General features: G+C 34.8%; 1 pseudogene; it reads right to left on the reverse strand.

The window, feature by feature from the left end:
- LOC100479442 overlaps window positions 1-26,437 on the reverse strand; it is a 173,227-nt pseudogene that overhangs the window by 105,824 nt on the left and 40,966 nt on the right.

Raw genomic sequence — 26,437 nt, forward strand, 5'->3', positions numbered from 1 at the left:
TGACAGGGTTGGGCAGTCTGCCCTTCCACAGTATCAACAATAGAGTCCTGTGCTATACTTCAGCCATTCAGCAATCAAATATCCCTGTTAAAAATATTTAATCTCAGAATACAGTGTGCAGTGGAGTTCATGTGGACGGCATCATATTGCAGTTTAGATCTAGATACTGCCCCTGGATTGCGACCTCACTTAGTCGTTCATGGTCTGAGCTTGATCTGCCTATTCCGGCCACCTTAGCAATATCCTGTTGATGATAAACAAAAATAGACACTAGTTAAAGTGGTAAGGGTAGGCTTTGTTCAGTAATAGTATTGCAATAAGGAATAAGGTCCAGTGTGAATCGAACTCAAATTCATAAAAAAGACAGGAGACTTCTTAAGACTGGTGTGTACCGAAGAAAATTACTGAACGATGTTCAAAAGGGTTAGTCCACTGGACTAAGCCACCTGTATTTGTTAACAGGCACTTACCCAGAGAAGAAATACGTTTTTATCTTTATGACAAGAGGCAGTGGTGTAAGTCGAAGCTGAGCACCCACTGAAGTTAGGCCCTGATTCTCCCACAGGGATTGGGCAAGAGAGGATGAGTGTTATCCCCAAGCATATTTGCATTTCAAAGAACTAGCTCTCAGGTCCAGAAGGAAACAGTATTGGGTGGTATATTTACATCTCCATGGGCAGAGAAAGAATTTAAAATTTCAGGATTTCTAAGATACCTGATCTTAAGAGGGGCTGAAACAGACAGCAAATTTTCCTGGTAGCATTGAACTTCCTCAGGCGCGCAATTTTTTTTTTTTTTTTTTTAGATTTTATTTACTTATTTGAGAGAGAGAAGAAGAGAAAGCAGGAATAGTAGGGAGGGAGAACAGACTCCCTGCTCAGCAGGGAGCCCAATGCGGAGGTCCCAGGACCTTGAGATCATGACCTGAGTTGAACGCAGACACTTAGCTAACTGAGCCACACAGGCACCCCTAGGTAGGCGTTTTAAGAGGGCCTAGAATCATCCTGTGTTCAGGGCCTTAGGCTATGAGAAGCCAGGCTAGACTTAGTTGAATCTCTTAGTGCAAAGGTTTGAATACAATCATTTTCCCCTAGAGTTCTGCAGTTCTCAAAATTAGCATTTGTTAGATTTTTTTTTTCCTTTCATTACATTTTATTTGACTGATATACCTTGATTTTAGTTAGGGGTCACAACTATAAGATACAAAGTGAAGGTGGTAGTGGTTTAAACATAAGGTAATATATTTGCTAATATACACACAACAAAGCCTAGTAGTTCCACACCAGATACTAATTTTTTTTAACTTTTTTTCTGGTTTGGTTGATTAAATCACATTTTTGTAATCAAAATTTCTAAAGTTTATACAATTCTACCGTGACGATGTGTGTCTATGTGTCCTTAAGGAAAAGTCTTACTATATAGTGTAGGGGCCAAGAGTTGAGCAGGGATAGCCCAGGATGCCAGCCACAGCTCCAATGTTAAGTCATTGTGTGAACTGGAGAGATATTCATAGCATTTATGCCTCTGTTCTCTGATCCAATAGGTGAGGAATATTTGGTTAAATGATCTCTAAAAGATACTTATGACCTCAAAATTGTATATTTATAGGTCTAATTTAATAACTTCATCAATTCTGTCTATATGCTATAAAATACACTAAAAACTGTGTGGCATGCCAAAAGATATAGGATTTTCCCAAATTTTAAGAAGGAGCGCACAATGGCTTTATCAAGTTGCCTTCTGTGGGTGTTGGAGGGGTATTTCTCACTTCAGAATAATCGAGACCATGGGGCGCCTGGGTGGCACAGCGGTTAAGCGTCTGCCTTCGACTCAGGGCGTGATCCCGGCATTCTGGGATCGAGCCCCACATCAGGCTCCTCCACTGGGAGCCTGCTTCTTCCTCTCCCACTCCCCCTGCTTGTGTTCCCTCTCTTGCTGGCTGTCTCTCTCTGTCAAATGAATAAATATAATCTTTTTTTAATGTTTTTTTATTATATTATGTTAGTCACCATACAGTACATCCCTGTTTTTTGATGTAAAGTTCGATGATTCATTAGTTGTGTATAACACCCAGTGCACCATGCAATACGTGCCCACCTTACTACCCATCACCAGCCTATCCCATTCCGTCACCCCCCTCTCCTCTGAAGCCCTCAGTTTGTTTCTCAGAGTCCATAGTCATTAAAAAAAAAAGAAGAAGAAGAAGAAGAAGAATTGAGACCAGTCACAAGGATACCCTAAATTCATGCAGTCATTTGGAACACTTCTTTCTGCCCTACCCATACATGACGTCATTTATTTTCAAGTCAAGTATTCACAACCTGAATACATTATCCATTCATGTGTTCGGTCACTTGGTTATTCATTTTGCCAGGTTTTTTTCCATGTCTTCTTAGGAATTTGTCACCAGTCCCACAATATTTTACTGAATAAAGATACAGAACTGTTCAACAATTATAACAGTCCACATTTATTGTTGACTTCACATGCAGGCACACAGAGCAAAATTACTATTTGGGGTATAAAATACAGATAATCACCAGGTTAACTTCACTTTGCACTAGTCATTTTTTAAATTACCCAAATAAGATTATTTTAATGCTTTCATTTTTAGTATTTGCTTCATCTATCAGGTTTAAACATAAGTATATATTAACTAATTTTTGAGTAGCATGTATTTTTCATGATTAAAAAAAGTCATACATATTCATTGAAGAACATTAGGAAAATATGGTAAACACATAATGAGAATATTTCCAATGAAAATATTAATAAAAAGAGATAGCATAATATTAAATATTAAAATCTTTATATAATCTCCATTTCCAATGTAATGTTTTCAACCAAGAGAAACAATCTGCAGAACACTATTATATATCATCAGCCCAAGAATGGGAACGATAGCCATTTTAGTGAGCAATATTAAAGGAACAACCAGCCCTCTAAGGCACACATTGGATGTATCAATCCATTCTATATATGTAGGACCAGATTTTTACCCAGCTGTAATTTTTTTTTTTTTTTACTTACATGAATTTCTCAGTTTCTGTCTTTTTTCCAGCATCTAAACATCCACAATTCAGCCCAGCAAGTTGTAATTCTCTCTCTTGGATTATTCACTCATCTTGGCCCTTTCTGTACGGGTGTGATGTTACTTATCAATTATCGTTCAGCTTTGCTTGAATCAGTGTTGCTTCCTTCCTTATAAACCAAGCCTTCTTACGTATGATTCTCAGACCTGGATCATGGACAAGAAGTTTAATAAGTGTATTTTTTCAAAGGTCTGATGATGGATCCCCAATCTTCTATAAAGAAGAATAAGGCCATGAGACAAAGAACAAAAAAGTCTTTTTATTTCCTAGGACAAGATGTAATTTCACCAGAAACTGAGATAGAGAAGCTTCAGATGATTACACAAAGTGGAAAATACCAGTTCCACTAGAACAGCATCTTAACAAAAGTTTGGAGATGGTGCAGGGTTTATGATACCACACATTTTATTCACACAGATGTAAAATAATCTGAACACTGCATATATCCTGTTTTGTCATTATGTTTAAATATGCTTTCTTTCTTAAATTTAGATGTTCCCTCAGTGGGCCTTTGGAGAGAAATCCAATTATAATATGATACATATGATAAATATGAGGAGATAAAATACCAAAGAAATACTCAGACATGAAAAACCCTTAAAATAATAAAGAAGACCGTGGTCTAGATTGTATATTTTCATTTAGAACTATTTTTCATAGTGATTCAAATCAAAAGACAATATAAATAACATATTAACTTTTAGTTGTTTTTAAATATTTTTTAAAATCTTAGTTGACACACAATGTTACCTTAGTCTCAGGTGTACAGCATAGTGACTTCACTTCTCTATAAGTTATTTTATGCTCACAACAAGGGTAGCCACCATGTGTCACCATACAGTGCTAACACAGTATCATTGACTGTCTTCTGTATGATGAGCCCTTTCTTGCCCTGGCTTATTCATTCATTCCATAACTGGAAGTCTGTATCTCCCACTCCCCTTCACCCATTTTACCTAATGCCCATTCCCCTTCCTTTTGGCAACCATCAGTTTGTTATCTGTATTTTCAGAACTGATTCTGCCTTTTGCTTGTTTATTCACTTGGTCTTTTTTAGATTTCACATATTAATTTTTATTTTTTTAATTTATTTTTTGCTGTGAGATTCTAACTCTGATCTCTTATAACACTTGAGGCATATGCATTATAATGTTGATTATGTTGGGGCTGTGTTTCCAGTAGCTCTATTAGACTGAGAGATTGAAGGTAGGTCCCCTATACTTAAAAATGACACATAGGCCATGGCCATCATGAGCTAGGACATATTGCATTCCAGCCCAGCCACAACAGTGACTGGAATTACTTCATGGGACATCAGGGAAATGGGAAGTCAATATTAAATAATGATAATGAGTATGGGTTCTGCTGTTTACTTATCTTCCTCATCTGAGGAACGATAATAATTATATCATATAATATCTGTATCACAGGATTATAAAAATTAAAATTGTATGTTTTGTAGTCAGTGCAAATTCAACACGGGGAGCACTGAGTAACATTTGGCTTTTTTAATTGAGAGAATTTTTCCTACATTGAAAGTATCCTGGAAATTTCTCTCTTTCTTCCCCAAAATAAGAAGTCTGTACCCTCCAACTGCAACAGTTTGAAGGACACAGATTAGATACAGAGGAACTGTTTTCTGGGAAATTGACAGCAGTGGCAAGCATTTGACAGAGTGAATTAAAGGGACTCAGACCTCTGCTAGTCCAGTATAATTAAGAAGATAGATAGTTATGGATACTGAAACATTTGATAAAGAGTCTCCATTTAGATTTTGATTTTATGATATTCTAGACAAAAAAGAAAAATCTGTCTTTTCTATTGATGTTAAATTCCTAAAAGAAGTATGTGTCCATTCTGATGTAGGACTGTACAAGCCATGAAGAACCCCAGGCATTAAATGAATATATAGATGGAGATCTCACTAACTTTGGGAGACAAAGAAAAACAAGTCAGATCAGATCAAAGAGACACTATGGCTATAACATCACCATCCGCCTATGAATATAGGAATGCTTGCTTGTTAATGATTCGTTATTAGTAATTTTTTTCTCTCTACACGTAGATTGTTAAACTTTTTCCTTGTATAAATGTTGGTGCGATTGAGTAACCCTAAGATATCTAAATGTCTGGATTAATTCCCAAATTAGGGGCACCTGGGTGGGTTAGTCATTAAGCGTCTGCCTTCAGCTCAGGGTATGATCCCGGCGTTCTGGGATCGAGCCCCACATCAGGCTTCTCCGCTGGGAGCCTGCTTCTTCCTCTCCCACTCCTCCTGCCTGTGTTCCCTCTCTCCCTGGCTGTCTCTTTCTGTCGAATAAATAAATAAAATCTTAAAAAAAAAATCCCAAATTGAAGACTTTTCCAGAGGTTGTACAATTATCTAAATATAATGATGGAATGTTACAATTTGCTACAATTTGCAACCTATATTCACATGTTTGATTTTAGACCTGCTAATCATTCATCCGTTTTATTTGTTTTGGCTGCCTCTCTGTGCAGGCCAACTGTTTCACAACATATTCTGTTAATGATTATGTTAAGAGAATTGTAGAGAATGACAGAAAAACTATTGTCATGTTAAACAAAAATTAGGTATAAAAAAAAAAAAAACTGTCCTAGGATAACGCAGTCAGAAAACCCTCACAATGACCATAGTTTTCAGAGAAAGATGTCAAAAAAAAAAAAAAAAGACCCTATTTGGCTTAACTTGAGCTCATTAATCTGAGTTTTTTTATACTCCTACATTTAATTATCATTTAATAATGGGTTTTTTGATGCTTTAAAGAAAAAGTTTATTTTTTTCTTTTTAAATATATAGTTATTGAAATAAGATTCAACTTGCTAGTTAAAAGTTTCATCTAATGTTCATTTATGTGTTGTTATATGGTTTTTAAGTTGTTTTTTGCTTTAGTCTTTCTACCTTCCATATTTAACTATTTTATTTTGTTCTTTAAAATATGGATGGGACACCTGGGTGGCACAGTTGATTAAGCAACTGACTCTTGGTTTTGGACAATTTAATGATCTCAGGGTCGTGAGATTGAGCCCCATGATGGACTCTGTGGTTAATGGGGAGACTGAGATTTTCTCTCCCTCTCCCTCTGCCCCTTCCACTCATGTTCTCTCCCTCTCTCTCCCTCTGTAATATCAACAAATAAATCTTTAAAAAAATAAAATATGAAATAGAAAAAAATTATGACAATAAAGTTATGCGACAAATCTATGTGGCAAAGCAAACATAGGTACGGGACAAAGCAAACTTTGCACCAGATGAAGTCAAACAGGTAAGGAAGACTTTATTCAAAGCTTTTGAAATAGAGAGAGAATCTGAACTCAATTCCCTTGAAATGAAGGGTGGGCAGGTTTTAAGAGCGGGTTAGAGGAAATCACAGACCATCTGTGTTTGCTAATTGGCCTTACCCAAAAGAAAAGTAAGGTAGTTTCACAATTTGGTACAAGGAGCTCAAGGAAGTTCGAAGTTAAGTTCCTACCCTTCCACAGAGACTACGAGATAAAGCACTATCTTGATGATTTCATTTAAAAGGGATTGCTCCCAACCCTTGAGAAAGAACCCTGGGCTATAAAACTGATGTGGAGATTTTTAAATGAATTAGAATCAAAGGAACAAATGTACAATTAGAACTTTGTGAAGTAAATGCTCTAATTAAGGGAAGTAAGGCAGAACGCTATCTAAAGATCAGTCCCTGTTGATCATAGGCTTCCCGCAGTAGACAGTGTTCTTGAGGGCAGCGAGAGACTAAATGTACAAAGAGACAAAAGCCAGATCATGTATAAAACTAGTCTGACCCAACTTAGTGTCAACCAGAGAAAGCTCATCATGGTCCCCTAACCCATCACATAGGATGCCCAGCTTCTTGTGAGCCAGCTCCAGGTTTCCCATGCCAACAAGCTCCGATCAGAGCAGACTGAAAGCCTTCCCTTTTCTCACCATAAAGCTTTCCCACTCTGCCTGCCTTTGAGCATCTGCCACACACAAGTGATGGTGGCTGACTCCCTTGCTACAGCTACTTTAATAAATAGTCTTTGCTCGTTCTCACTTGTTTGGTCTTCATTTATTTCCACAGAAGCATTTATTTCCGTAGAAGCACCTAGGACTGTGGGTGATTAATAGTACCAACTTAATCTATTAAAGAGAGAGTTTCTCTGTAAAGACTTCTGTGCTAGCAGCATACTGGAGAAAGAATAAGGTAAGAAATTAATAATATAGTAGCACCCAGCCTGAATCACTTACTTATTTAGCGACCTTAGACAATTTAATGAGTTGCGTCCTCTAGTCTCACCTCTATTTTTGGAGTAATAATTCAACTTAGTAGTTATTTGAACATTAAATTAGATAATGTTTGTGAACATTGTTTCTCCTTCCCTATGCATTATTTCACGACCGCAGTGTTTGGAGGGAGCCACTGTCCTGCAGGCTTAATGCTAAAAGGACATAAATTAACTTTAAAATGCTGCTTATAAAAAATTGGTTAACAATTTTTCGTTTCTATCTATAGTGACTGTGACTGAAGAAGTTTAAATTCTTGTACGCTGAAAAAAGGCTCCAGGGAAAAATGGTCCAGAAAGGAAAAGACAAAAACACCCTCAGGCCAGCCATTGCTATGCAAGGGAACCTGCAAAGGTGCAAGTGGTAGTCTTGGGTAACCACCAAAGCCTCTGGGTGGTTCTGCAACTAATGACTTACAGCAACTGAGTCAGCTGTACAGTTTTGTTTGGTTTTAAGTAGTTTTTCTTTTCTATACATTATACATTAAGTAGATAATGCAACCACATGACCCAAACAAAGCAACCAGATGAAAGGTATAAAGAGCATTTGCTTCTACACCTGTTCTCGGTTCTCCCGGATCTTACCTCCCAACCAAGAATCCCACCAACACAGATAAACACTTGTGCTGGTTTCCTGTTCAAACTTCCAAGAGTATTTTTTAAATAACAAAAGTACATGTTTGTGCTTTTACTGTTTTATATAAAATATAGGATGGTATACCTTTTGTGGGTCACTTTGCTTAACCTAACAGTACATTTTGATGGTTTTTACCTTTCTATACATAGTGTCCTCAGTCTTCATTTATTTGTGCTTTTGTGTGTGTATGTAATGTTTTAAAAACTACTAGAGCTTGGGGCGCCTGGGTGGCACAGCGGTTAAGCGTCTGCCTTCGGCTCAGGACGTGATCCCGGCGTTATGGGATCGAGCCCCACATCAGGCTCCTCTGCTATGAGCCTGCTTCTTCCTCTCCCACTTCCCCTGCTTGTGTTCCCTCTCTCGCTGGCTGTCTCTATCTCTGTCAAATAAATAAATAAAATCTTAAAAAAAAAAACAAAACTACTAGATCTTAAAGATGTGCTACAATTTGTTTAACAGGTACCCAGGGGTGTGCATTTAAGTAGATTCTAGGCTTTAGTTATTGTGAACAATCCTAGGATGAATAAACTTGTACCCTTGTCATTTCAATCCGGTGCACCTCTCTCCTTTCCTGTATGTGAAATATGTATCTCATAGATCTAGAATAAATCCCCAAGAGTGGAGTTAGAAGGTATGCATAGACATAGATGTAGATAAGTACCTAGATACAGACCTAAATCTAGATAGAGATGTAAAGACATAAATGTAGAGACAGGCATATAAATAGATACATATACACATATATAATAAAATTACTCTATGTATGGAAATATATAAAATTTCTGTCACTGATTCCCAATTTATGTTCCTATTAGCCTATTTCTTCACACTTCACACATGCTAAGTACTATTGAACATGCGGCTTTTACGAAGCTGATAGGTAAAAATCATTATCTCAATGTACTTTTAAAGTACATTGTGTCTTTGCGTTATTCTGAGTAATATACTGTGTTTTGTTCTAAGTTTAACGGATCTTTCCTTATTTGAAGCCTGTCTTTTCATACTCCTTGCTTGTTCTTTATGTTTTAAAATCAATTTGTAAAAGATCTTTACATTTAGGAATATATTATCTCTTTGCATATATCTCTTTGCAAATGTTACTACACTACCATTTTTCTGCCAATGTCCATATCTGTATCTGTATCTATAGATATTGAAAGAACATTTCAATCTTTTCTTCATGGCTTTGAGATTTTTTTTCCTCTCTCCAACAGTATAAATGAAGTCACTTGAACTTTCCTCTAGTCTTTTATAGTTCATAATTTTTAGTTTAAATACTTGACTAGTTTTAGAGTTTTGCTGCATAAGTTATGGATTTGGTTCATTTTTCCCCCCACAATGCCAATTAGTCATCCCAACCTCATTCATTCCCACATACTGAGTTTATACCTTAAATATATACTAAATTGGCAAATACATTTTGGTATTATACATTATATACATATACCAAATACATATTTGGTATAAATACAGGTGTATTTATAAAGTGATTCTCCTTTTCCATTATTTTGTCTACTTATGTGCCAGTAATAAACAGCTTTATTGATTGGTATTTATTGTATATATTAAATTCTGGTATATTATAAGAATTCAATTTTCTTTTTGGCATTGACAGATCTTTCTATATAGATGATGTATTACAGTTATATTTATATTTTTATTGATTCTACATATTTACATTATATAAAGTCAAATATTTATACAGATCATATATTTTTATCTAATAGACAACAATTTTAAGGTGGTGGGTATAGATGGAGAATAAAGAGGGACCATTTATCAGACTTGCTTTCTGATTTAGGAAAAGAAAGTATAATTTGCGGTGGTTGTTATTGTAGTAATTATTTTCAGCAAACTGAACAGACATTTATGTTTAAGAATTACGAGAATAAGTTGTATTTTAAGTGGCATAAAATATTTCAAATGTAAGCCTATTGATTCTGGTAAGAGTATTAGTGGCATCGGTGAGTGCCTTACAATCTCAGGTTGAATCCCTGTGCTTTTTAGTTCAGAAATGAGATACAGGCTCTCTTCATACTATTTCTCAAAAATGTCTTGGAAAGGAATGAAATCGACAACAAGTGAATAAAGCTTAATGAAATATATTCATTAAAAGTAAAGGATTCTGTCAAAGAAAATGTCCAAATAATCTCTCAGGTTATATAGTCTTGGTTTCTGATTGGCTAGAACTGTAACATTAGAGCGGTTTATAAAAAAAAAAGTCTTTACATTTATATAGATGCTGATTCAAAGTCAACTAATATCAGTTAATGCTTGCGGAGTGCATCGTGTGGCGATAAGCACTTCTATATCCATCATGCATTTGAATCTAACTGTGATTCTGTGACAAAAAAATATTTTTAATGTTATAAATTATTAAAATAATCCAGAGAAGTTAATCAGCACTTCCCACATGGTGGAGCTAAGATTCTAATCACGGTTTTGGAATTTCCGTTCTGTACTCCTTCCACTACAAAAGTTCCTTAGGTTTTCAGTGATTGAAGTGATAACAGACATCATGGTTTATTCTTTTACCTAATAACGTTTCAAGTAATTATTAGCATTGACAAGAAAGTATATTCTCTGTTCGTTTTCTTTATAACCTAGACATTCCTAAATTTAAGCCACTTTATTTATTATTCATTAGTCAAACAAACTGGACTGTTTTTTTTTTTTAAAGATTTTATTTATTGGAAAGAGAAAGACACATAGAGAGGGAACACCAGCAGGGGGAGTGGGAGAGGGAGAAGCAGGCTTCCCGCTGAGCAGGGAGCCCTATTCCGGGCTCGATGGGGGCCTGGATCTGAGGACCCTGGGATCATGACCAGAGCCAAAGGCAGACACTTAACAAATGAGCCATCCGGGCGCCCCTAAGCTGGGCACTTTTGTCCCAGAATGTAGATTAAAACTTTGCTTGTGTTATTGTTGTGGCCAATTAATGCAATAAAATCTGTCTTCCCTTATCAATTCCACTGATAAAGTTAGGCTTTTTGGGAGAATGTAGGAGCTCATTTTTTAAGATATCGGTTTGCTACATAGAAATACGTGAGAAAATTTCCAGTACAATAGAATTTGTAATTGTTGAATTCAATAATTACAATCTATTAAGATCTAAATTTCTTCATTTGTTCACATCAGTGTCTAAGATATGATTTTAGACACAGATGTGAATAAATAATTACCTTGATTTGTTGATGAGTTGTGTATGTGTATATGTAGACTTTTATTTTTAATTAATTTAATATTTTAGCTGGTTACATATACATAATTTAAATTCAATAAATGTTAAAATTTAATCCCTGAAAAGAAGTCTCCCTCTCACCCCTGATGCCCAACCTATAATTTGATTTCAATAAGAATTAAAAGGTAATCAGTGAAAAGTAATATCTTCCTCCCACCCTTGATCTTGTAATCATTGCCTATTATCAATTATATGTCTCTTTAGAAACTTTTAAAGTTTCTAATTTTCTTTTTTGTGAAGAATTATATTCTATTATATTTTTTAAAAATTGTATTCTATACACACCATTCTTGCTCTTTGAAATTATAGCTTGCTCTTTGAAGTTAACTATGTATTATATATTTATCCATATCAATCCATGCGAAGCTTTTTTAGTTTTTAAGATGATTGCATTCTGTTGTATTGATATAGCATAATTTATTGAATACATTCATATTATAAACTTTTGCTATTACCAAAAAAACCCCAAAACAAAAAACAATAGCAAAATCACTACACTAAGATTCAACTCTAGTACATACATTATTTTACACATATCTATTATATCTGTGAGCTAAAGACTTAGGAGTGTAATTGGGAGACATTCCCAATTGTCACACACAAAGTTCTGTGCCAATTTATTTTTGAGTCAACAATAAATCAAAGTGCCTATTTGTCCATAGCCTGGCCTATGGCTTTTAGCATTTTGTAAGACTAATTGACTATATATAGTACGTATGTATTTATCTCTATACTAAATGTATAGATAAATATGTATTTTTCGTTTAAAACTAAACTGATTTATACTTATTAACTGATAATTTGACAAACTAACATCTTATAATGAATGAAATGAGCATTTCTCATATATTGAAGGGCAACATTGTTTNAATGAGCATTTCTCATATATCGAAGGGCAACATTGTTTTTCATTTTTTGTGAAACATCTGTAGGTATAATTTGTTGATTTTTCTACTGAGTAGATCTTTTGCTTATTTTAAAAAAAAACTATGCTTTAATTGCTAAAACAATTACTACTATGATGTGTGTTTCAAACCTATTTTTCTAATTTTTTTTGCCTTTGATTATGCTCATGGCATTTCTTGGCACTTGTAGTAGTTTCTTCCCCACCCCCCGTGACATAGTCCACTCTTCTAAGTTTGCTTTTCTTTTCTCTCTCTCTCTTTTTTCTTCTTCTTCTTCTTCTTTTTTTTTTTTTTTTGTGTGTGTGTGTGTGTGGTATTTTCTTTTGTTTTTTAATGAGTATATGTGTGGAAGTGGGAGGTGGGTGTCATAATTCTAAACAACTTTTTTCTCTAGACAGGGATTATCAAACTATGTCCAATGGGACTAACCTGGCTCACTGACTATTTTTATAAATACACTTTCATAAGAGCACAACCATACCTATTCGTGCATTATTGTGCAACAATGGCAGAACCGAGTCATTGCAATAAAAACCCTGTAGTTCACAAAGCCTAAAATGTTTTCTGTCTGGCCCTTTACAGAAAAAATTTACCAGCCCCTTCTCTTTATATTTCTATGAGGCATTATCTTTATATTTTACAAAACATAAAGTCTCGGATGAAGCGAAGCTAAGAAATATTTTCAAAACTTTCAAAAAGTTTGAAGAGTTTTCAAAAGAAAAATTGTTATATACAAGTAATGAATCATGGAACTTTGCATCAAAAACTAGGGATGTACTGTATGGTGACTAACATAATATAATAAAAAATATTATTTAAAAAAATCAAATGGCAGATCTCCAATTTTACTCTGGTCTGTCTGACTCCAGAATTGAGGTTAAAACCACTGTGTACTTATCCCCATTATCTAAAAATGCATTTGTACACTCAAAGTACAATTGTACTTCATTGGGACACACTAAACTCAAATTTGATCACAGAAGACTCACAGACAATGAAATCTTTGTGGAGAACATACTTAATTTTGTAAACGTATACAAGCAGTTTTAAAGTTACAGATGTCTTCATGAGGGCAGAGAATTTCTGCATGTCCAAAGACACCTCAAAGCCCCTATGTATCATTCACAAAGAAATATTTTGATAACTACTATAACTGTAGTTGTTATACTCAAAACCATATAAATTAGAAATACTAATCTGTGATATGACTATGTACGTATCAGGAATATGACCTTGATAATGGGATGAAGAGTGATAAGAATTGAGTTCTTTATACACAACACATAATGATAGACGACAGAAAGCTGTTCGATAAATTCTAAGAAAATTTGTGGCTGTCTTTCATTATTTTCTATAAAATGTACTTTGCAATTGGGAAACCTCTCTGACCTTCCTAGAAAAACACAATAAAACAGATCAACCAAACAACTACAAAAACTGTTATTTCCCTTACACTCTGATTTAGTGGTAGCCTCTAATTAACTCTGAGGCAAATCAAAATGTGACTGGAAACTCTCAATCTCTTAAATATTTTTTATCACCCATGAAACTAAGCATGAGAATAAAACAGTGCCCATTATTCAGGGTTTCTGTTGAATGTAGAGAGTAGATATTTTTCAACATACTGTTTGGCTATACTTGTCAGCCTGACTGGCTTGTGTTTTTATCTTCCTTAATGGTTTCAAAACTTCCTTTTCAACAAACTTAAACTGAAAAATGTTAATGCTCATTGTACCACATTAAAATAAAAGTATTTCAAAACATTTATTGTTTTTGACTGCCAGGTTCCAAACTGTTTATCTGGAAGATGGATATCTGGATATTGTAGCAAAAAGCAACAGTAAGTTGAAAATTTAGACTGAAATGTCTCTGCAATGTTATAGCCTTTGTACATTTGACAGCGATGAAGATGATTATTCTTATTTTTTCTTTCTGTCCATCATATTAGCTATACTGATGGTAGAGAAATTATGAATTATAAAGCATTGAATAATTATACAGATGTGCCATTCCAAAAGGATTTGGCCTAACTCTTGTATCAAAATTGGTGATTTTNAATTATAAAGCATTGAATAATTATACAGATGTGCCATTCCAAAAGGATTTGGCCTAACTCTTGTATCAAAATAAATTAAAACTGAGTGATGTATTGCTTACAATTGCCAAGTATTCTTCAAATATGTTAAGTAAAAAAAATCATAATAATAATAAGGAAAAACAAAAAACAAACGTAGTGATTTTTTTTAAGGTTGTAGTAATCCCCACAGATTTTTTTGCTTATTTTAATTTTGTCCTACGTTTCTAAAAAATGATACTAAATATTCAAATAATTTCCAAGATCAAAAAATGTTCCCTTTAAAGTCAATTGTATGTGGCTTTTATGTGTATTTCTGGGTATATATGTGTGTAGATGTGCATGTTGTGCCTTTTATCATGACTTGTGATTTTTTTTTGTTGAAAGCTGTACATGATGTATCAGGTAATAAGGACTGAGATAGATAGTCTTATAATGCGACGCTTTGTTCATCTGACTAGCAGGTAGGCTATGCTTCCTCTTTGCTGGACCTGTAGATGTCAGAGGCTTCGATTTTCTTCAATGTCCTTTCTTATCTTCCTGTTGTCTTTGGTTTTCCCTAGGCACTCCTTCTTAAACAGAGTGTGAGCCTTGAAACACTTTCAGCTCTGTGCCCCCGTTATTCTGCAGGAGCCCTGTTGATGTACTGCTAAGGTATTAAGGGAGGGAAAGTATTCAAGTAAACCCATATTAGGTTTCAGTCTTTTCGTGGATCTATTTCCTTGTCTTATAAGTCTCACAAGTGCTTCTTAGCTTTCATCCCACTCCTTAGGTGAGCTAGGAAGGCTGGAGGGGGTTGGAGTTGAGTAATTTCCCTTCCCCCAGGTTGGATAAGGCTTTGATGAGGTCGTTTCTCTTCCTGCATAGGTCTTTGTTATGGAGGACACTTAGGGTTTATTTCAAAATGGTTACCTTTCCTGTGGATATACTGCAGAATGGTTATTTCTCCCCTTTCCTTGACAAAACAAAAGAGGACTTTTCCCTGCTCTTCATTGGGAAAACTTGATAGAGTTCTTGGAGTAAAACTCCCAAGTATAGGGCACCGTCTTCAGCTGGGCAACCAAGAATTTTGCACTCTTAAGCTAGTCCACACTCAGCTTCCAGCAATTCATTAAAGTCTGTTCAGAGGCTCCAGTAACCTCTGCTTCAGGTAAGCTGATATGTATTCCCTGAATTCACATGTCTCTCCAATTTTCAGGTGGAGGCTTGCACTGTGACCTCAGTTCTCTGATGGATCTAAGGAAAGTTATTGTATTTCAATTTGTTCAGTTTTCTTTTTCTTGTTGTGAGTAGAAATAATGACTTGCAAGCTCTTTACATGTTTTAAGGGAAACTGGAATCTAACAGTGATGTTTTTAAATAACTTGCAAATTTAAATGCTTACTGAAAAAAATTCAGAATAAAATATGTATTTCATTAAGATATGCCAAACGTGTTCCCCAGATTCAGTACCTTTTGGCATTCCTCTTATTATCCTGAAGGTACCTGTATCCAGAGTGTTCAGAGTTAAATTTAAGTGGTTATCATAATAAACAACAACCACTGAAACTTTCCATATGTATCAGTTACTCGGGACCACGTTAGAGCAAGAGACCGGAACCAGGTTGTCACTAGAGATCTCTTCTGCCTTTGAATTCTTCAGTTTTATAGATGACCTTAGGGTTAAATATTGACTTACAGGAAAAAAGAAAAGGAATATACTGTTTTATAAGAGAAAATATTGTAATTCATAGTAAAAACCCAAAGTGATTTCCCAAAACCATCATAGTAAAAACCACCAAAAAATTGGTGATTTTNTGTACATAGTTAAGTGCTAAACATTATTTCAGTGTCACTTTTTTTAAAAAAGATTTTATTTATTTATTTATTTGACAGAGATAGAGACAGCCAGTGAGAGAGGGAACACAAGCAGGGGGAGTGGGAGAGGAAGAAGCAGGCTCATAGCAGAGGAGCCTGACGTGGGGCTCGATCCCATAACGCCGGGATCACGCCGTGAGATGAAGGCAGACGCTTAACCACTGTGCCACCCAGGCNGAAGGCAGACGCTTAACCGCTGTGCCACCCAGGTGCCCCCCAAAATTGGTGATTTTAAAAGTACATGATTATAATAAATACTAATGCTTTCTGTGCTTAGGACCATTTTATTCAAAAGCATAGAAACATCTAGGCAGTTCCAGACAAAGATAAATTTCTTCATCAATACTGGAAGTATAAATATTTAGTGGGACAGAAGAAAACATGAATATTACAATGTTGTTTATTGTACAAAATACAATTAGAACTCACAGGTACTGCTCCTTAAAATTCAAACTCATAAATTTGCCTTGAGATTTCAGAATTAATGAGCCCTTGCAAGAGATTATTAGCCACTTTCATAAATGACTTCCTATGAAAAAATTGAATATTTCTAAGACCTACTAAGAGTAACTAACCAGTAAATTACTTCAGTTAAATGATGCCTTCCTTGGCTAAGTTGTGAGGCAAAGTAACATGTGTAAGATGCTGTAAAATATAACACAAGGCCTATGCTTATAAATAATCTGTTTTGTTAATAATTAACATTTTATACTTAAATTATGATTTTTAACTTCCACATCTAATATCAAAAGATAAAAATTCTACTTTATTTTCCCTAAGTATATCCTTCTTAGGAAAATTGCATTTACTTGGCAAATTAATGTTTTAATGTACCCTCTAAGAGCTAGAAGGTTCAATTTTCTTGTAAGAGTAAAAAATGTCAAGAAATGTTTATTTATTTTCTTAACAAATAAGTACCAATAGACTTATGAAAGGTGTTTTATTTTTATTTATTCTTTTTAAATATTCTATTTATTTATTTGACAGAGAAAGAGAGCTCAAGCAGGGGGAGTGGGAGAGGGAGAAGCAGCCTGATGTGGGGCTTGATCCCAGGACCCTGAGATCATGACTTGAGCTGAAGGCAGACGCTTAGCCGACTGAGCCACCCAAGTGCCCATGAAAGGTGTTTTAAAACCACTGTGATTCTGTAACAAATAGGCCAAAACATTGAATAATTATCACTTTCCTAATTCTAAGGCATTCTACTAACATTCCAGTAACCATCACACTCTATCCTCATAGGTAAATTACTAAATTATTAAATTTTGAAAAAGAGGTTTTGCTTTATGTTATGCAACAGAAAAAAAGAATATTAATTTGTAAATAATTAAATCTTGATTGTAAATTATAAGCATCTTAACAAATTTATATTTTAAACAAGTTCAAAGAAAAAATAGTCTATCTTCACTTAATTCCGTCTTCATTCCTCCCTTCCTTCCTTCCTCCCTCCCTCCCTTCCTCCCTCCCTCCCTTCCTCCTCTCTTTCTTTCTCTTTCTTTCTTCCTCCTCTTTCTTTCTCTTTCTTTCTTCCTTCTTTCTTTCTTTCTTCCTTTCTTTTTCTTTCTTTCTTTCTTTCTTTCTTTCTTCTTTCTTCTTTCTTCTTTCTTTCTTTTCTTTCCCCCATGATTTACAGAACTAGGATCTAGAAGAATATGTTCTATTTGGAGATTGTGAATACAATGCCTTATTCCAGATTTCCATTTTGAATTCTCTCTGGTATGCATTGATTTTAGGTGAAAGGATATCTTCACTCTCTTGAACTTCCACCAGATAGTAACAGAGCAGGTGGAAACTTAGGAAAGATACATAAAGACAAAAGTTACAGATAAGTGAAATAAATAGAGAAAAAAACTTCTGAAACTAAGCTTTAGAAAACAAGATCATCAATGGTTTGTGATATATTAATAGGATCCAGTTTCTTGACCTCAAATTGTAGTATACTGTGCCATTTCAGCTTAATTTGAGGTAAATGTTTTATTTAAATTCCAATTAGTCTTATTTAAATTCCAATTAGTTAACTTACACTGTAATATTAGTTACAGGGGTCCAATATAGTGAGTCAACAGTTCCAAACAACATCGAGGGCTCATCATAAGTGCACTTCTTGATCCCATCATCTATTTAACCCATCCCCCTACCCACATCCCCTCTGATAAACATCAGTTTGTTCTCTATAGTTAAGAATCTGTTCTTGGTTTGCCTCTCTCTCTCTTTCTCCCCTTAGCTCATTTGATTTGTTTCTTAAATGGAGCTAGAGAGTATTATGCTAAGTGAAATAAGTCAGTCAGAGAAAGACAAATACCATGCAATTTCACTCATGTGTGGAATTTAAGAATTTAAGAAATGTATCTTTCACTTAGCTTTTTCATACTCCAAAACAAACAAAAAGTACTTAAATATTTCTATTAAAACACAGCAACATCAACAAAACATTAGTAACTCAGGACCTCTTTAAATTTAAAAATATAGTAATATACTTTTATAGCCTCAAAATATAATCATGATACAGTTTTAATATATTATTATATTATTTTATTATTAAATATTATATATAATATTTTATTTTATTATTATATATTATATAAATTAATATATTACATAATAATATATTATAATATTTTATTATTATTTAGGTATGGTAAGGTCAACAGATCAGGAAATGTGATTGTCATTGAAAATACAGTTTGTTGTGTTCACAGATCCCAAGAGTAAGGGGCCCATCACAACTTAAGGGGTCACTTGAGAAACACCAGGTTGGTCGGAAGTCAGGGGGAGGGGAGTAACTGTGGTAAGAGCCTATATGTGGTTTCCGTGGGAACAAATGAGTGAGGCAGGGTAAATGGGTTTAGTATTGGATAGTTTGAATCATTTCAGTGGGCTCAGGAGTATAGGGACCGTCCTCTGGCTGCTTGCGGGTGGTTAGGGCTGGTGGATTGTGCCCAGAGTGTGAGAGCCTGATAAAGGGGGTAGCTGGGCATGGAACTCTGGGCTGTTTGGTTTGGATTTGTAAAGTGCTCTCATGGGTGGGTTGTTTACTATCTCTAGGAATTGGCCAACCCTGTGAGGGGTAGTTCCTCCAGGGTCAACAAGACCCCAGATGTCAAAGTCTCAAAGCAGAAAATAAAGGACATGGCTAATACAGATACAGATACATTCTATAATGTAGACACATTTTCTTCTCAAATGAAGTAATTTATGTTCTTGAAATAAAATATTACAATTTATGTTCTGCCTCATTTCAAGCAATCATTTGGGTTTAGTGAGTCCTCCCACTGGATGATATGTTGGTAACAAATGCAGCAACAAACATTTCCAAGTGTTTTCATTAAGTCAAATATCTTTATAAGGTTAATGAATAGAGTGTAAATGTATGTTCTGCATGCAGTAAAAATCAATAAACTGTGCTACGTTGTTGCCTTAAGCCACAATAAAATTTCAGGAGTCCTTTGTTGCAAATAACACATCTTAGATGATATTGAAAATAATGTGACTCTAGTAAAAAAAAAAGAAAAAACAAAAAAAAAAACTTTGGATATCATTTGACTACAGAAAAAATATTATTCAGAAAATAATGTCTAATTTCCCAAAAGCATGAGGGAATTCTTTATCCAGGTCATAACACTTCATAGTAAAATTCAAAATTAAGAAAATTCTTAATCTTTTTTTTTTCTGAAAATTCCAAGAGAAGGAAAACATAGATTACAGAATTCTGTAAATTATACATGATGCATATATTTTATCTGAGTCTCTCCTCAGTCAGGCACAATTTCAGTTAACAGTTTATAGGCAACCTTGTATAAGCTTCTCTTTCAGAGCAGCCTTTTCTCATTCTGCTCATATTCCCACAGAAAGAATTCCTTTTATTTTCCATTGTAAGAAATTATATTTAATTTTATTATGCTTTTTTTTAATATATAATGACCAACTATCTGAAATTAATGGTGCTTTCTTAGTGTTTACTATATTATAGCATGATATTGTAAAAGAAAATTGCAAAATAACTATTTTAAAGTTTTGACACAAAATATTGAGGCTTAAAAGCAAATATATATTATTTTTAACATGTTAACCATAATATTAAATAATTTTATTGAGTTTGACTAAATTATTTGGTCCTTAAAGGCAAACAGTTGTCCAGTATTCATTTAGGGACCTCAAGATCCATATTATTATTGATTGATATATACATATATGTGAGATCTTTTCATCAATCTTCTGTAAGTTAAGACAGTGGACCAGGTAGTCTTTGCCATCTCTTCCAAGCAAATAAGGATGGTTCAACAGTTAACTAATAACCCCATAACATTCATTTGGACATCTTGCAATTGTGAATCAAAAAACACTAGTGGGTAGGCCTGTTTTTGTGAAGATTGCTGCTACAGAGTCAAAACTTAATTACAGGACTAACTTTTATTTTGTCTTTTCTATCTATATAGAAATGTATGAACTTTAGGATGCTATATTTTTCTCTTTGTGATATTATGTATTGAATGTTTGGCAGTATCAACCTCATAAAGGAAACTATAGCTAAATTTATAAAGTCAGTACATTTTTTGGAAACAGTCTGTTCATTTTGCTGGCATTCACCCACCTACACTGGTGTTTTGTAAATGTGTATTTTACAACAGAGAGCATGCCATTTCTGTGTGTCCTCATGATTAAGTGACGATCATGCAGTTTTTAAATTAATAAATGCTGAGAAATTCATTGACAATTTTTTGTATGTAAAGGGATGTATAATCAATACCACAGTTTCTTGTTATTATTCTCTTTGCTTTTAAATTCTTTTTCTTTAATAGGAAAAATATTTAAATTTAATGCAATGATCAAAAATTATCTTTAGGATTTATAAATATAACGGGATTGACATACTGCAAATAACAAAATAATGTTCAATACTTAGTTTGATATATAGTTTCCTATTTATAATTTTTAAAGCTAAAAGAGAAATGTTTTGGGGCACCTGGGTGGCTCAGTTGTTAAGCATCTGCCTTTGGCTCAGGGCGTGATCCCAGCATTCTGGGATCGAGCCCCACATCAGGCTTCTCCAATGGGAGCCTGCTTCTTCCTCTCCCACTCCCCCTGCTTGTGTTCCCTCTCTTGCTGGCTGTCTTTCTGTCAAATAAATAAATAAAAATCTTAAAAAAAAAGATTATATTAAAAAATTTTAAAAAAAAATAAAAGACAAATGTTTTACAAATACCTTGATTGATTTAGAGAAATATGTGGATGAATTGGATTAAACTTCTTCCTTACACTTTCCTATAGCACTTACAATTTATACAATGCTTATTTGAAACTTGTTTGGTAAGAGAAAGAGAAGCTTTTCATGTTTAGACATACCTAGGATCAATGGTCAGCTCATTTATTTACTTGTGCAAGGTCAGTTAGTTATTTAAATTCTCAACTCTGTTTTCTTATCTGTGAAATGGGCACATGGAAATAATAAACATACCTCTCAGGGTTGTTTAAAACATATATGAAATAACATTGCAGGAAAGATATAAACTTTTAAGTAAAGACTACCTGACACTCAATAGATGATACTGTGTGTGTGTGTGTGTGTGTGTGTGTGTGTGTGTGTGAGTCATAATCTTCACACCTCTGAAAGGAGTTATATTATCTACCTTGGATATTATTTGGATATTATTTCCTGGATCTTCCAGTGATTCATGCCTTATTTGTTTTTTTGTTTTTTTTTTTTAAGATTTTATTTAGTTATTTGAGAAAGAGAGAACCAGCAGGGGGAGGGTAAAAGGAGAGGGAGAAGTAGATTCTCCATTGAGCAGGGAGCCCAAGGCAGGACTGGATCCCAGGACCCTGAGATCATGACCTGAGCTGAAGGCAGATGCCCAACTTATTGAGCCACCCAGTCCCCCCCACCCCCCGCCGCCTTATCATCCTTTATTTCCTGGCTCAAACACTACCTTCTCAGAGGTGGCTTTTCCAGCTGTCATATGTAAATAATTTTCAATAACCTCTGTGTCTATCACTTCATTTTTATTTAATTTTTTCATAGACCTTTTTACTAGATATTAACATGTATTTTACTTGTTAGCATTCCATTAAACTGACCACCTTCCGTTAAAGTGAAGATTTTCTTTGTTCTGTTCATTCAGTAAACATTTTTTGAGGAAGTAGATAAAAGAATAAATCGTTTTATTGTCATTTTAAAATGAGACATGGGAATCTTGTAAATTTCCCAATGTTCCAGTCCATGCTCACCAGGTGAAAGCTAACATCCTGAAATGATTTTCGCTGTATCATGATGTTCATTTGCAGCACGTGTCTCATGATGCGTTTCTTCTTAAACCCCCTTTAAAGTTACGCACCAGCTACTTTTTAGATTATTGTTTGTGGATTGATCAGTTCAACCTTAGGCCATTAAAGGCTGGTGACAGTGGTATAGAGAGGTTTAGAACATATCTCCTTGAATACACTGTTTTCTGTTTGAGAACAGAATTTTCAGTAGAGATTTAGTACAATCTACCAATATCAAGAATAAATAAGTCTCAAAGGGCCAGGGGAACCTTTAGTATGAATTTGTAGCCAAAGGAGGAGCTTCTTATCTATACATTCAGACATTTAGGATCTCTGAATCTTTTCCCCCACCCAAATGGAATAAAAGGAACCTTTTATTCACCTTCTATAGGATTCAGCCATTTGTGTGAGTTCACACAGGGGATTTCTTTTGTGTACTTCATACATTTTAGGTCTCATTTTGAAAACTAGAAACAGTAGAGGGCAACTCCAACTAAAGCATATGTTTCTATATTTATTTATATTTTCTTATGTAAAATATTCTTCTGAGATGTTATACAGTATTGACATTAAGGATCAGCATGGGAAAGAAAAAGTAATCAACATAAATGACAAAATAAATAGAACCCAAAAACCCTCATAAATGGCCTTGCACTTCAGTGCATGCTGCAGAATGATATTCTCTGACACTTTCATTTTTGAATTTTTAATTAATTGCCACAATTAGCAAATTCTCTTCAAACAAATATAATACTTGCTATAAATGTCTGAATGTATATAAGGACAAAAAGGAAGGAAGCTGGCTGCATTCAGCATCTTTAAGGAGTTCACAAATCACTTAAGCTTATAATCCTTGTCTTAGTTTTATATACTCAATTCATCAAAACACTGAACCTTTACTTTTCCCTGCATTATTTTTTGTCATTCATTTTGAGTCTCTTATTCCACCCCAAAACGTCTTACTTTATAAAACTAGTAAAACAAACACTCCCAAATAAACTCCCTTGTTCTCTTCTGCTCACCAAGCTGTATGTGTGCCGATTTGCATTTTACCCCTCAGTCTTTGCTATTTCTAGATATGTCACAGCATTTTATGTAACATCTAAGAAGTTGATGTAATGGTAGACATGATGTAATATATAGAGAACTAAACCAGCACTTCTCAAATGTTACGTTATACATTTATATTTGTCATCTGAGAAACATTTAAAGGCAGACTTTGATTCTGTATGTCCGAGATCCAAGAATCTGCATTTCAATAAGGTCCCAGATAATGCTGATTAATACCACTGATCCAAGGAATATACTTTGACAAGGCTGTAGAATGCTCTTGGTTTAAGTTTCTGTACTACATTGTGGAAGTCCCTTAAATTTTTGAGAATTACTTTCTTTGACTGTAACTTGGGTATAACAAACCAAACTATTTTTATAAAGTTCTGAGTGTCAAAAAATATCATTCCCACGTAATAATATAAACCATATTGTTCTATATAGATTAGAGAAAGGGGTAGTTTCTTTTTTTTCTTTTAGTTTTTTTTTTCTTTTTAATAACCTACCTAATCCTATCTCGGATTGATTTACATCCACAAATACCTGAGAATCTATTTTTGGATTTTGGTCAGACTAATTGGTCTATGAGTAAGCCATGTGGCTTCTGAGTCTTATTATGTCATACTGATATGGATTTTCAGATATCCTAGTATTATCAGTAGGAAGTGTTATCGGACAGTATTATTGAACCTTAATATTTTATCACTGTGTGTACATCTCATAGAACAATTCTGTTCTCAATATAGTTGCTGAATAAAATGAATAACAGTTACAAATTCATTCATTTATTCATTTAGCAAATATTTGTTGGTCATATACTATATAAAAATAAGAAATATGAAAACAGTTATTTCTTTGGAAAAAATGTTCATGTCTTCCACCCATTTCTATTTTTTTTTTATTTTTTGTTATGTTATGTTAGTCACCACACAGTACATCATTAGTTTTTGATGTAGTGTTCCATGATTCATTGTTTGCATATAACACCCAGTGCTCCATGCAATACGTGCCCTTCTTAATACCCATCACCTGCCTATCCCAATCCCCACTCCCCTGCCCTCTGAAGCCCTCAGTTTGTTTCCCAGAGTCCATAATCTCTCGTGGTTCATTCTTCCTTCAGTTAACCCCCCCCCCTTATTCTTCCCTTCCTTCTCCTACCGATCTCCCTGCTATTCCTTATGTTCCACAAATGAGTGAAACCATATGATAATTATCTTTCTCTGCTTGACTTACTTCACCTAGCATAATCTCCTCCTGTCCCGTCCGTGTTGCTGCAAATGTTGGGTAATCGTTTTTTCTGATGACTGAGTAATATTCCATTGTATATATGGACCACATCTTCTTTATCCATTCATCTGTTGAAGCATCTGCCCATTTCTTAACTGGATTATTTGTTTTATGGGTGTTGAGTTTGGTAAGTTATTTATAGATTTTGGATACTAACCTTTAATCAGATATGTCATTTGCATGTATCTTCTCCCATTCCATAAATTTCCTTTTAGTTTTGTTGATTTTTTTTTCCTTTGCCGTGCAGAAGATTTTCATCTTTTTTTTTTAAGATTTCATGTATTTATTTATTTGAGAGAGAGAGAGCACAAATGGGGGTAAGGGACAGAGGGAGAGGGAGAAGTAGACTCCCCTTTCATCAGGGAGCCTGACACAACCCTGGGCTCAGTCCCAGGACCCTGGGATCATGACCTGAGCCAAAGGCAGATACTTGACCCACTGAGCCCCCCAGGCACCACCAGAAGCTTTTTATCTTAATGAGGTAGGTCCCAATAGTTTATTTTTACATTTGTTTCCCTTGCCTCTGGAGATGTGTCTAGTAAAAGATGCTATGGCCAATGTCATAGAGGTTCCTGCCTGTGTTCTCCTCTAGGTATTTGATGGTTTCCTCTCTCACATTTAGGTCTTTCATCCATTTTGAATTTATTTTTGTGGATGGTATAAGAAAGTGATCTAGTTTTGTTCTTCCTCATGTTGCTATCCAGTTTGAGAGATAGTCTTTTTTCCATTGGATATTCTTTCCTGCCTTGTCAAAGTTTAGTTGACCATATAGTTGTGGGTCCATTTCTGGGTTTTCTGTTCTGTTCCATTGATCCGTGTGTGTGTGTGTGTGTGTGTGTGTGTGTGTGTGTTTGTTCCAGTACCATACTGTCTTGCTGGCTACAATTTTGTACCATATGATTCACTCATATGTGGAATTTAAGAAACAAAACAAATGAACCTAGGGGAAGGGAAAAAAATAGAGGGAGACAAACCTCTATAAGAGACTCAACTATAGAGAACAAACAGGGTTGATGGAGGTGTGGGGGCTGGGGGAATGAACTAAATGGGTGATGGGTATTTAGGTGGGCACTTGTAATGAGCACTATATGTAAGTGATGAATCACTAAATTCTACTCCTGAAACCAAGATTACACCATATGTTAATTAACTAGAATTTAAACAAAAACTTGAAACAACAAAATAAAATAAAAAAAATAAAAACAGTTACTATTCTTAAGTTCTCCTAATGGAATCCAGAGTCATTCATAGATGTAATTACAATGCAGTGTGAGAGGCTGGCTTGTTTTTGTGATTAGATTTCTCAATAAGATCAAGACAGACAACAAATTGCCATGTGAAACTACATCACAAAATTTTCCCAAAGTGGTATTAGATAGTCACCTATTTAATGGATAAACCCAATGTCCTTCAACTTCCCTTCCAATTTGGTAGTTTTATGAATTTTTAAATTTTCTTTCTTTTTTTGTCAAGACACATAAGAAATGCATACCAATAACAATTCATGATGTATGAAACCTTTGTATGGACCCAAATAAAGAAGTTAATTGATGGGGGCGCCTGGATGGCACAGCGGTTAAGCGTCTGCCTTCAGCTCAGGGCGTGATCCCGGCGTTATAGGATCGAGCCCCACGTCAGGCTCCACCGCTATGAGTCTGCTTCTTCCTCTCCCACTCCCCCTGCTTGTGTTCCCTCTCTCGCTGGCTGTCTCTATCTCTGTCAAATAAATAAATAAAATCTTAA

This window comes from Ailuropoda melanoleuca, chromosome 11, assembly GCF_002007445.2.
Source record: "Ailuropoda melanoleuca isolate Jingjing chromosome 11, ASM200744v2, whole genome shotgun sequence".
Lineage (NCBI taxonomy): Eukaryota > Metazoa > Chordata > Mammalia > Carnivora > Ursidae > Ailuropoda > Ailuropoda melanoleuca.